We start from the raw sequence: 12,438 nt of genomic DNA, 5'->3' as shown, positions 1-12,438 counted from the left end.
AAGCACAATTAAGGATGAAGTATTTTCGAGGAGGATATAGAATTTCAAAGAAGAGAAAAAGAAAATGCAAAATTGTAAAAGTTTTGAGTTATTATAAGTCTAGCTGAGACATAGATCAACAATCATGTTTAAGTGATGATTCACTCAATTTCTATTATAAATCTAACAAACATAGTTAAGTCATGTTGAGTCAAGTGAAGTCATGTTTGAGTTATGTTAAGTCATACAGTGGTAATTAAGAGGGAGCATTAGAAATTGTAATTACCCCTGTATGCAGAGTTGGCTAAATTCAGGAGAGTGAGTTAAGTGAGTCAAATCGACTCACTTCGAATTTAGTGTATGCGTGTATATTGAGTTATTTTATATAAGTCGCTATAAATACCTATCACCTGGTTTATTGTAAGAATCAAGTTCTTTGATCAATAAAAAAAACTGAAAAAATATAAATACCTCTCACCAAATTTATTATAAGAATCAAATTTCTATAATATTTTGTGTGAAATATTTATTTCTCCTCTTTATCTTTCCAACACATTTCTCCTTCCCTCACCAACAGATAATGGTGGTGTGAATTGGTTTGACCCGCTGTTGAGCTTCGACAAATTCTTCAATTGTAAGTGTCACTAACTGCGTTTTATAATGGTGGTGTGAATTGGTTTGACCCGCTGTTGAGCTTCGACAAATTCTTCAATTGTAAGTGTCACTAACTGCGTTTTTGTAAAACGAATAAACTTTCAGAATCAACATGGTAAATGGAGAAAAGGTACTTAACTTTGATTTGTCTCCAATGTCGTTCCTTTATTTTCCAGCGTATGAACCTCTAAATTTAAGTGCTTTTATGTTCTGTTAAACATTATAAAAGGTTGAATTTGCACTTTGATCTCTCTCCAATGTGGTTCCTTTATTTTCCAGTGTTTGAACTTCTACATTTAGGTGCTTTTATGTGATTTTAAACCTTATAAAATGTTGAATCTGCAAACCAATTCTTTTTACCATGGCCAGAAGGGTGGTAATGTATTTTTCCCTCGCTTTTTAAAACTCTGGAATCACGATGCTAAACACCCAAACAAATATTTTAAAAATTCTTCTAGTTATTCCGAGTTATAATCCTTGCTATAGTGTTAGATATTTAATTTGAGATATCCAATGTCAATGGAATTTTTATTCTACTCAAAAAAAAAAAAATATTGCATCAAACTTGTTTTAAAATGAATTCTCCCTCCCAACCCAAGAGACTTATTCTATAACTCAATATGAGAAGATGTGTAAGCTTGTTCTTCCATCAGTCTATAAATATATCAAGTTGACATGTGACCTTTTATAAATATAAAAATTGAAAATTATGCTCTAAATAGAAGAATAATATTGGGTATAATAAAAAAAAATGAATATGCCTTAAAGTAATTAGAAGTAAAAAAAAAGTGTGTGATTAAGATGTTTAAACCTTATAATTTTCAAAAATATTTCAATGAGAGATATAAATAAACTATTTAAAAATCTATACTAACTAATTAAAGTATATATATATATATATATATATATATATATATATATATAATATTTTAATGTTGCATACATAAAAATATTCAATGTGGGTTATCAATAAAAATATTTTGATACCAATGAATATTGACATTTACTTTAAAAATATATTAATTAAAAAACTATTTTAATAAAAAATTAAGTTTTATGGTTAAAACTTTTAGTTGGTGTTATATATACTATATATAACATTCAAAAATACAATTGAAACAATGAAAAATAACATATATTGTATTTTTCACATGAAGAAATTTGATCTCTGTATACTCATATTAGATCCATATTTAAGATGGATTTATGTTGGTTTATAAACATTATAAATATATATTAAAAAATTGAAATAAATTCTTTATTTTTAAAATGATTTATATAAGATAAACTTCCCATTTATGATATATATTCATATATTCATAATAGAAAAATTACATGTTGTAGATGGTGAAATGCATATGCATATTATCTGATCCCGATTTCTTAGAATCCATAAAAGAAAACTAAAAAATACAACTGATGTATTTTTTTCAACCTTTCTTATTTTCTAACTTTCACCAACCACCAGTGGATGTTACAATGAATACTTGATTCTCTTTTGAATTTGTTGAATATTCTTTGTCAGAATCAAATCCCTCTGATCCATGAATTTGTGTGCTGCCACTTACTTCCATTCCTCATGTGATCCCTCTGATCCATGAATTCATGTGCTGCCATTTACTTCCATTCTTGATGTGATCCCTTAGATCAGGCCTGGAATTTGACGTTCCACAGAACGTTTTTTCTATTTTTAAACGTATTTGACGGCACTTTTTTTTTTTCAAACGTATAAAATGACGGTTAAAAAAAATCTCAAACCGTAAATTTGACGTTCAGGTATCTCAATTGCCCGTCATAAATTTTAGGGGGGGAATGAGGGAGTACAGGCTCAGTCAACCTCACCTCGGTGGCTCCGTAGATTATTCCAGATGGAGAAGAAAGGACGGATTTGGTGTAATGATTTTTTTTGTAAAATTAAATAATGGTCGGTAATTCAAATTTAAGGGCAAGGCACAGATTTCTTATTTTCTAGGGCGATACATATTTTTTTAGCAGAGGAAGAACTGAGGACTATTTTGCCCCATTTTTTTGATTTGCAGACTCAATCTCCTCCTCTCCTCTGATCTTCGAAAACAGTGTCCTCTCCTGATCTTCGAAAACGGCAGAGGTGAGTTTTTTTGTTGTTTTTATCGTTAGTTTTACTTTTGAATCTTGCGAAGTGTGGGTATGAATTTAATTTGCAACTCTTTGAAATGTGTGGATTAAGATTTAATTTAAACGTTAGCAAAGTGTGGATTTAAATTAATTTTATAATTTGGTCAATTTTTTATTTAAATTTAATTTAAAGTTTTATAGGCTGGATTTTGTTTCATGTCTGCCTATGTGGCATTTAAGTAGGAACACTTGCATTTAAATTTACATTTTCATTGTATTTTTTAGATTTTCATTGTATTTTTTAGTTTTTTTGGCAATGTATTTGAATTGAATCATTTGCTGTCTTTTAGTTTTCAAATGATACAGTGCACAAACTTTTTACTTTTAAATGTGTTTATATTGTTCACTTTTCTGTCTTTAGAGATGTACAAAGGCCATGTTCAGCTTCATGTGGGAGTTATTTATGGGAGGAACTTGATTTCACGAGTCAGATGATATGAATTGTTTCTGGTTTGAAGCTTCTCTAGTTTGAAGCTTGTGTTTCTGCATAAATCGATTTCTACTGTAATCTAAGATTTTGATTCCTGCTGTTTTCCAGCGAAAATTGTGGCTTCAATATAGGACAATCCTTAGTACTGTCCCTTCGGCCCATCCCATTATTGTGCCATCTCAACATATTGAAGAAGAAATAGAAATTAAGTGTGCTCTTGCCACTAGATCCAGTGAGTGATATTTACTGACTATCCTATTTGTGGTAATTGGAGATTTTGACTCACCATCCTATTTGTGGTATAAGGAGATTTAGAGTATTTGAAAGAGAGTTTCCCTATAAAAAGAAGTTGACACTCACAAATTTACATAGAACGTATAATGAAAGGCATGAAAAATATAAAAACGTCATTAAATTTTCATTTGACAGGCAAAGGAGATTTGAAATTCCAGGCCTGCCTTAGATCCATGAAATTGTTTGTCGCCACTTACTTCCATTCTTGATGTGTGTGAATCATGTCATTGCGAAGGGTTGTTGGGATTCGGGGATGTGTGTGAATCATGTCATTGCGAAGGGTTGTTGGGATTCGGGGATGTGTGTGAATCATGTCATTGCGAAGGGTTGTTGGGATTCGGAATGCAGGCAAAGATGTGTTCTATCTCATCCTTTTGTGAGTTGTTTTGAAAGTTATGTACATCATTGTCTACATTATTTTTTATTGCTTCTTCTTATTTTGCTTCTTCTTCCAGGAGATAAGTGCATTGCCAACCTTTTGGCTTTTTGAATTGTTTCTTGTTTCTTTTGGGGTTTTTTTTAGCTTGTCGGTAGACACTGTGAAGGTAAACTGTTTATAGATATCCACGACATCGAAAAGTTGTATTTTCGTAATCTAATGGGTGAGTACATTGCATATTATTATTAATCAGTACAATACAAGCCGGCAATCCTTGGCTAAGATCTACTTCAACGCATATTCTAGCCAAAGCAAATATACCTCTTCAAATTCTATCAACATCAATCTTGAGAAATTTACCCAAGGAGTTCCCTATTCCTTCTAATACTTTATGATGCTAGAAGTGTAGTGGAAGGTTGTGTAACCTAACCCATATAGGTATTTTAGATACCACCATAGTGGTGGCATCAAAAGATGGGAACCAGGGGATCATGAAGAGTCCGTCATTGCCCCAAAACCATGGTCCTTCATTGTTGGAATATTCCTTATCTTTGACTGTGTTGAATCTGACAATAAAAAACCCCTTGGAGCATAAATGAATTTGAAAATTTGGTGTCCATGTAGAAAGTATCCAATGGTGCAGAGCGTTTGATTTAGGCCAAAATCCATTAAATCTACATATGGCTTCTTTAGTATAGAAATTTGAATATAGCTCATTTTCCTCATGCAATGAGACTGTTAAGGTTGGAATCTGGGATTTTTGTTCAACGATATAGGGCCCAGGTAGTTCTGGATGTGGTGTTGTTTTTTTTCGGCTTTATCCTTCCCTTTGACCGCGTCTTTAGAAGAGCCTCTACCCTTTGAGCTAGCTCCGGAGCATCCTCCTCCCAATCTCATATTGAGGATGATGCTCAAATCTGAGACAATACCATAATCCTGTAGTGTGCAATTATCCTATAAAATTTGTCATGAATAAATCAAGCTTTGCATGTGTGTTGATATGCCTAGATGAGTCTGGATTTCACACTTTATCTCCTGAATCCGCATCCCCTTTCAGAACTTCTTACATATATTTTTTTCCTTGTAGCGTTCTGATAAATATTTGAATTAGATTCAGATCAGTAGTGAGTAGTTTTGTCCGAGAGTGGGGTCGATCTATTGCTGAAGGTTCTGGATCTGATAGATCTAGGCAGCCGTACCCTATCTATTACATGAATCTCCGGATCCGAGTCATGCAAGCTTTTCCTTGCGTCGCACTCCAGTTATGTCTACTTCAAGTGCCAAAGCTTCATTGAGGAGCCAAGATCTTTGAAAATAAATGTTGGATCAGGCTCGATGTTCCTTGGAGGACTGAGTATGCAATTTTCCAAATGAAGGACCTTATTTAAAAACCCTTGGCTTGATTGGAACATGGTTGTTTGTGTTTCATCTGGTATGGATGACAAATGGATTTGGGATTTCAAGGCTCCTGATAGTGCTTTCCATACATACCCTTCTCTATGTTTTGGGGTTGTGATCCGGAGTAGAACCTCTGAATCTGGCTGGAGAGTTTTTCGATTAGTCTTTTGGATGACCGGATATGTTACATCTTTGATAGATCTGGAGATAAATCTACGTTTCGTGGAGGGGAGGATCAACCTAGATCCAAACATAGACCATACAAATGCGTAGATCTCTTGCTCTGATTCATGATAAAGATGTGCATGGGGCTATCTGGTTGAGATGAAAAAAGCGATTATGGAAATGATGTGAAGGTAGACGGATCCGTGGCTGAGTTCTCCAATGTTTCCCTAGATGCTGGACTAGAAAATCGCATGAGAGACGCCTGCATAAACCCTCTCCGTCGCCATCGTATTCGCTCTCTCTCGCATGCAAACTATATTCAAACTAATATTTAGTTTCTATTTCACTGAGCCAACTAATCCCAATTGTGTTACTATCTATGATGTTGGTTATTCATAGCTTTGTTTTATTAAACCTTTTGGGAATATTCCCCGATATATATTCATATTAAAAAAAATATTATTATTTTAATATTATTAATAATATTAGACAGTTTATTTTAATACTTCTCTTTCACATTAGTCCATTTTATAATTTCTCAAATAGAAATGTATCAAATAGAAATACATACTTCCATACCTTATAATAAGTCTATAATTTATTATATTGGTGGTATTCATTATTAAATTATGTAATAATTATTTAAAAATTAATTATATATAAATTAAATTAAAAAATTAAATAAAAATGATAATGTTGTAATTTATTAAAAAATATTAAAAACTAAAATAAACTTACCACACACATTTACATTTTACTTGATAGATATTGATCATTACCACAAACATGTACATCTTACTTGATAGATATTGATCATTATAGTATATAAAGCACCTTTTACATAATCATTTACATCTTACTTATAGATATTGATCATTACCACAACCATTTACATCTTACTTGATAGATATTGATCATTATAATGAAGTCATTTCGTAGGAAGTCATTCCAACGTTAGCACTCATTTTCTGTTATAAAATAATTTACTTCATAGTTACCGATAATTATAAAATATAAAGTGTGTTGGGAAAGAAAACGATAATTATAAAATATAAAGTGTGTTGGGAAAGAAAACGAGCAAATACACTGATAGATATGGATCATTATAATATATAAAGCGCCTTTTACAAAACTTCTACGCCTTTTGCAAAATTTCTAAGAAAAAAGATTTCACATAGGAATTTTATTTTTCTCATTAAAAAACTAAAATTATCATAGAAAAGTCTTTCATGGTAAGTGATTCCAACGTTAGTGCCCATTTTATATTATAAAATAATTTATTTCATAGATATGGATAATTATAATATATAAAGTGTGTATTGAAAGAAAATGAGCAATATATTAAAACATTTCAATACATAATTTTCCTCATAGTGAATAGCAGTCTTATATAAAATCCCGACACGCAGAAGATCAACGTACGTTGCTCGAAATTACAATTTAAAGTTGTGGGTGAATCACAGAACTTTATTTAAAGATGAATATATCTAAATTTCTATCTGAAGGCCATGAACATCATGATCCTTTATTGCAACCTACCAACTAAAATTTTATGTGAACTGTGAAGACGAAGACATCATGATCCTTTATTGCAAAGCTACCAAGTAAAGTTTTATGTGAACTGTCAAGACGAAGACCGCTCCTGTGGACCAACGATGGGCTCGATAATTTGTTGACAGTATGAAGAAGTAATATTGACAACGGAGCAGTTGGTACGGATCTCTCCCTCGGTTCTCGTTAAAACGTCCAGCTGCCCCATTTTAAGCATTCCCAGAATGAAGTTCTGGAAGAACAACGTCTTGTTAGGTGCAAAATTGTTCACAATGTCTTCAGAGTCAGTGGAATCCGTGTACAGACTCGCGTCGGAGGTGAAAAGTGCTTCGGCGTTCTGCACGTCGACGTAATAATTGTTGTCGAAAACATTTGGAGTAATGAGATCCAAGTTTGTTGAGGTGACCGTGTCATTAACCACTGGACATATTGAATAAAGAGTGCTTGCAAAAGTGGTGTTTAAAGTTGTATCGACAATTGTGTCTCCTGTGGTGAGGTTATATAATCGGTTGTCGAAGGAGGTGCAGTGACCAAGACCAATTGTGTGCCCACATGAGACATAACCATAATAATCTCATTTTTTATTTTTGAAATTCACCTTCCATATCCATTATATTGAGAAAAAAATCATATTCAAGGTCTATCACATTGAGTTTAATAAACAATTTTTAATAAATAAATTTTTTTTATTGGTTGGTTAAGTTGATCGTGTTCCTTGGTTGACTTATGGTTTGAGAAACTGAGAAACTGTGATCTAGGAGTTTTTTAAGTAACTCTGACTAGGCCACAATAACTCTAAGCTGACTGTATTTTAGCACATGTAGTACAACATCCCTACCTTCTAAGTCACCATGACTAGGCCACAAGAACCCTAAGCTGACTGGATTTTAGTATGTGTAGTGGAACAACGAATCTCAGCCTTGCCTTCTAAGTCACTTTGATTGGGGTACACCAATCCTAAGCTGATTGGATTTTAGCACGTCTACCCCAATAACCTTCTTAAAGTTTGATAGTCATTCTAAAGAAGCCCATCCTCAACCAAATGTGCTTGTAAGACTTGACTTAGACTTGACTTATTAAATAATTTTTTGAAAAAAAATTATAATTTTGAAAAAATATATACATAATTTCAATGGCCAAACTCACTGCAAAAATAATTATAACACAGAAATCAACTGATTCATCTTCTCTTCTCAATTACAGATTTAATGAACATTCCAAAATCTTCTCTGACCAAGGTACCCGGCATAGGATTGAAATTGTCAATTGAAATAACATGCATCGTCATAATTTTGAAGCTTTATGGTGTATATTCCACAATCAGATGAACAAGAGTCAGTTGTTGAACCTTATTACTTGCCATAAGTTTAGATTCTATGATATTTGAAAACTCAATCAAGGATGCCTTAACTTTTTTACGAGGTATCTCGTTAGAGGGATATTGGGAATCTGCAATCTGAGTAAGGATATAGGACATAGGATGTAATTGGATGCGCATTCCGGTGTTAAGGATATAGGATACAATTGTATGCGCATTCTTCTGTTGAGTAAGGATATAGGATGTAATTGTATGGGCATTCTTGTGTTTGTTGCATATTTCAGAATTTGTCATAAGTCAAGTTAATCATTTTATTTCTCTTGATAGTCAGATTCAGAACTATTTACAAACTCTGCAATCTACATAAATCAAGTATCACTGGAATAAAAACTAAAGAGTCGAAGTATCAAACCTAAAAGGTCTACCAAATCTGTCAAATTGAATCCCTTGGCAGAAATATTTACAAACTCTGCAATCTACATAAATCAAGTATCACTAGAATAAAAACTAAAGAGTCGAAGTATCAAACCTGAAAGGGCTACCAAATCTGTTAAATTGAATCCCTTGGAATCAAAAATGGTCTGCAGCGTCGTTAAGTTTGAATTGGCATAGTCAAGGTTATCTCTGCGCCTAAGCCCTACTGGATAATCGGGACCTGTCGCCTTCAAAATGACAACTTGTATCAATCCAATTGCAATTTTCCATCAGAGACAACAGATCCATAAATTATAATGGCACAAAGGTAGCGTGGTACCAACCGTGGCGACGGAATCACGAGCAGCCAAAGTCACAATATCCGCGCACGATACAACACTGCTGCAGTTGGCTTCTACAGCGGCCTTGATTTCGGTGATTATGGGGATGGCAATGGCTCTCAGTGTGAGGTTTGGAGTATCCTCCAGCTAACCTGGATCGCTTGATGTTCCTGTCAGCAGCAGAGATGCGTCGCAACAGTATTAGATTCATAGCAATTAGAAAACTATAACATGTAAAGGGGTGCAATATCCAAACACTCAACCATTGTAATTCAGAATTCATATTCAGATTCCATGTTTTACAACTATGGGAAAGTTGAAGAATATACTAGATGGTTTTAAGATATCTTGCATGGTTTTATGTATAACGAATGTTTTAAACCTTCGCGATATTTTTGCCTCAAACTATTCTTGATATTTTTTCTTCGATGGGTGATAATCATAATGAATAATTAGGGTTTTAAGTGTATTGGGTCGATTAGAAATAAAGATACATGACCATCTTCCAAATCAGGATAAATGCATAATTTCAAAATCTGCAATCTATCTGCAATACATATGTTTATATAAACATGTACAAATTTAACGTATCTGGAATACATATAAACATATACAAATTTAACGTAACTTTGTATAGATATTTACAATAAAGTTAACATGTATAAATTTTCGTATAATTTTTTCAATACATATAAACATGTATAAAAAAAATTCAAAAGATATAAACATGTATAAACCTTGTATAGATGTTTAAAAATAAATTTTATATGTATTGAGATTTTGTATAAATTTAACAAAATATTGTTGAAAATGAAATATAACAAACCATTATATATATATATATTTTCTAAAATTTAAATCTATAATCTAGATCATAATAATTAAAAAAATTATATTTCTAATGTAATAAATAGTAATAATTAAAATTCATAATCAAAATAATAATAATTAAAAGAAATTATAAATTTAATAAATTAGTTAAAGATACTATTTGTTCCACATTTAAGACCTGTAATCTAATTTTATATATATTTATATATATATATATAGATATAGATATATATAATATTTTCATTAGAAATAATATTAGTTATAAATTTAATAAATTGGTTAAGAATAAGAATTATTTCCATCATATATTTTATATTTAAATAAAAAAAAAATCATTTCTATAGCTATTCCAATAAAGCAAAACATTTTAATATATAATTTGATAATATTAATTTAATTATACGCATTTATATATATATATTAAATAAATAAAATAAAAATGTAATAAAAATATATTTATCAAATTTGATTAAAAGAAAAATATGCATCTTAAATATTATTATTATAATTTTTTAAAATAAAATAAAAATTTTGTGTAATTTATTTTTAAATAGTGGTAAAATTTATCATGAGGGACTAGACTTTTTTTCCATTCACTTGCTTCTATATTTTCGGTTATTAATATGCTTCGTTACATCTAATGAAAATGAGAAGTTTGGGTAGAAGAAGTAGAAGCAACTTTATTTATTAATTATATTAAATTTTTGGAAAAAAATTGATAAGATATAAAATATATATTTAAAATATTAGTTAACCAAGATATATTAAAATATGGGATTATTAAAAATATAATAATTAGAAAATATTTCTAAATATATTCAAACTCCAAATAAATTTGACATCAATTTTTTTGGGAAAACCTATGATAACTATTAATAGTAGGAATAACCATTAAAGGTTGTTATCCATCCACCTGGAATCATTTGCGGGTGGTCTTTAAGAGGATAGGCTTTGCGTCCTTGGAGATGCTTCTAGGTGTTCAATCGTTAAACTGTACCCAAATACTTTTGGTCTTGGGTTGTTAATATGTTCTCTTATCTTTTGAAGAAAATAAACTCTTAACCAAATAAAACGATTTTAGTTCACACTCAAAACTCATAATCTAACCTCAATTGTTATATCTATAATTTAATAATATTTTTAATAAACCTAAACATATATATACCTTAAAAATACACTTTAGATTATAATAAGGGCTATGTAATTGTTATATCTATAATTTAATAATATTTTTAATAAACCTAAACATATATATACCTTAAAAATACACTTTAGATTATAATAAGGGCTATGCATAAATCTTAACTACTAAAAAAACATCAAAGAGTTCTTGAAAACTTCAGATGATTCTATAAATAAGTTTGGGAAGATTAAGAGGAAGAACGTACTTTAAATTTAAAAGCGCGATCCAATAAATCTAGCATATTTGGTGAATCCGCTATATCGTTTTTAGAACAAAAGCAAGGCTACCAAAGCTAATTAAAATCTCCAGGCTCACGGCCCCCAAGCACCCAGCTAAGTAACGAAGTTAAATATCTGCTTACCTGCACAAAACAATCGTGAAAATGAACTCTCAACAATCCTTGGGTGATATCGGCCTCCAGCACCTGTTGCAGTGTTGCGTTAACAATGGACTCCAACTCTGGGCAAGTCTCGTCGTAAAATGTCCATTAGAGCCCATCCACAGGCGTTGGTAGATCGTCTGTATCTATATCATATCCATTGGCAGAGATAATAGCGACAGAAACAAATAAAAAAAACACAAATAACGGTAAAGGTGTGTAAAGCCCTGTAGTTCTTCATCGTCTTCTTTTGCAACTATGCTGACATTTGATCCTGTAATACATATCCACACAGGATTTCAATCCCAATAATTATGGCGATTTCAATACAATATTCCTGGTATCAATAACTGATATCAGTAAAAGAGAAACTAAATCTTACCAACGTCTTCTCAGAGCTCCAAAGACAATTCTATATGAGAGTTGCTCTTACGGAAATATTGGAGGACTATTTATGAACAAAAACTAATCCCTGTGGTCGAGAAAAATATTAATTTTTGAATGACTAAACCGGCATGTGGGCACACGGTTTTTGACTAATATTAATTTTAGAATCACTAAACCACAATGTGGTATGCATGTTTCCATTGCTTCTTCTTGCTTTGAAATTTGAAAACGACATGTCAAAACCAAACACCCGAAAATCCATGTCAGTTGCACCGCCATCCTTCATTCCTTGTCCATATTAGTGGTACCTCCATCTTCTTTCCTCCAAACCAGCCAATTTCGAGAATGGGCAGTACCCTTACGTCATAATGAAGAAAGGCTAACAAGCCACAATTTCCCTTATGCCGAATTTTTAGCTAAAACTTGTAGACCTGTGGCTGGTTGACCTGTGGAGAGCTATGTTGTAACTGTGTTGGATATAGAGGATACTTTCATCCTATTGACAACCTTTGTTTGGCTATCACTTTGTGGATGGAAAGTCATAGACTTTGTAAGTTTTAGACCAGAAATTTGACCAAATG

The 12,438-nt window shown here is 31.8% G+C and overlaps 2 pseudogenes; both read right to left on the bottom strand.

Annotated features, from left to right (window-relative positions):
- Positions 1-11,887, bottom strand: part of LOC149248536 (peroxidase 12-like) — a 277,343-nt pseudogene extending 265,456 nt beyond the window's left edge.
- Positions 7,078-11,711, bottom strand: LOC149248537 (peroxidase 12-like; annotated as a pseudogene).
- Positions 11,888-12,438: the final 551 nt, after the last annotated feature.

The sequence above is a fragment of the Pinus tabuliformis genome, chromosome 7 (assembly GCF_031772625.1).
Source record: "Pinus tabuliformis cultivar Carrire ecotype Pingquan chromosome 7, CPIR1, whole genome shotgun sequence".
NCBI lineage: Eukaryota > Viridiplantae > Streptophyta > Pinopsida > Pinales > Pinaceae > Pinus > Pinus tabuliformis.
This window is presented reverse-complemented; position numbering and strand designations above follow the sequence as displayed.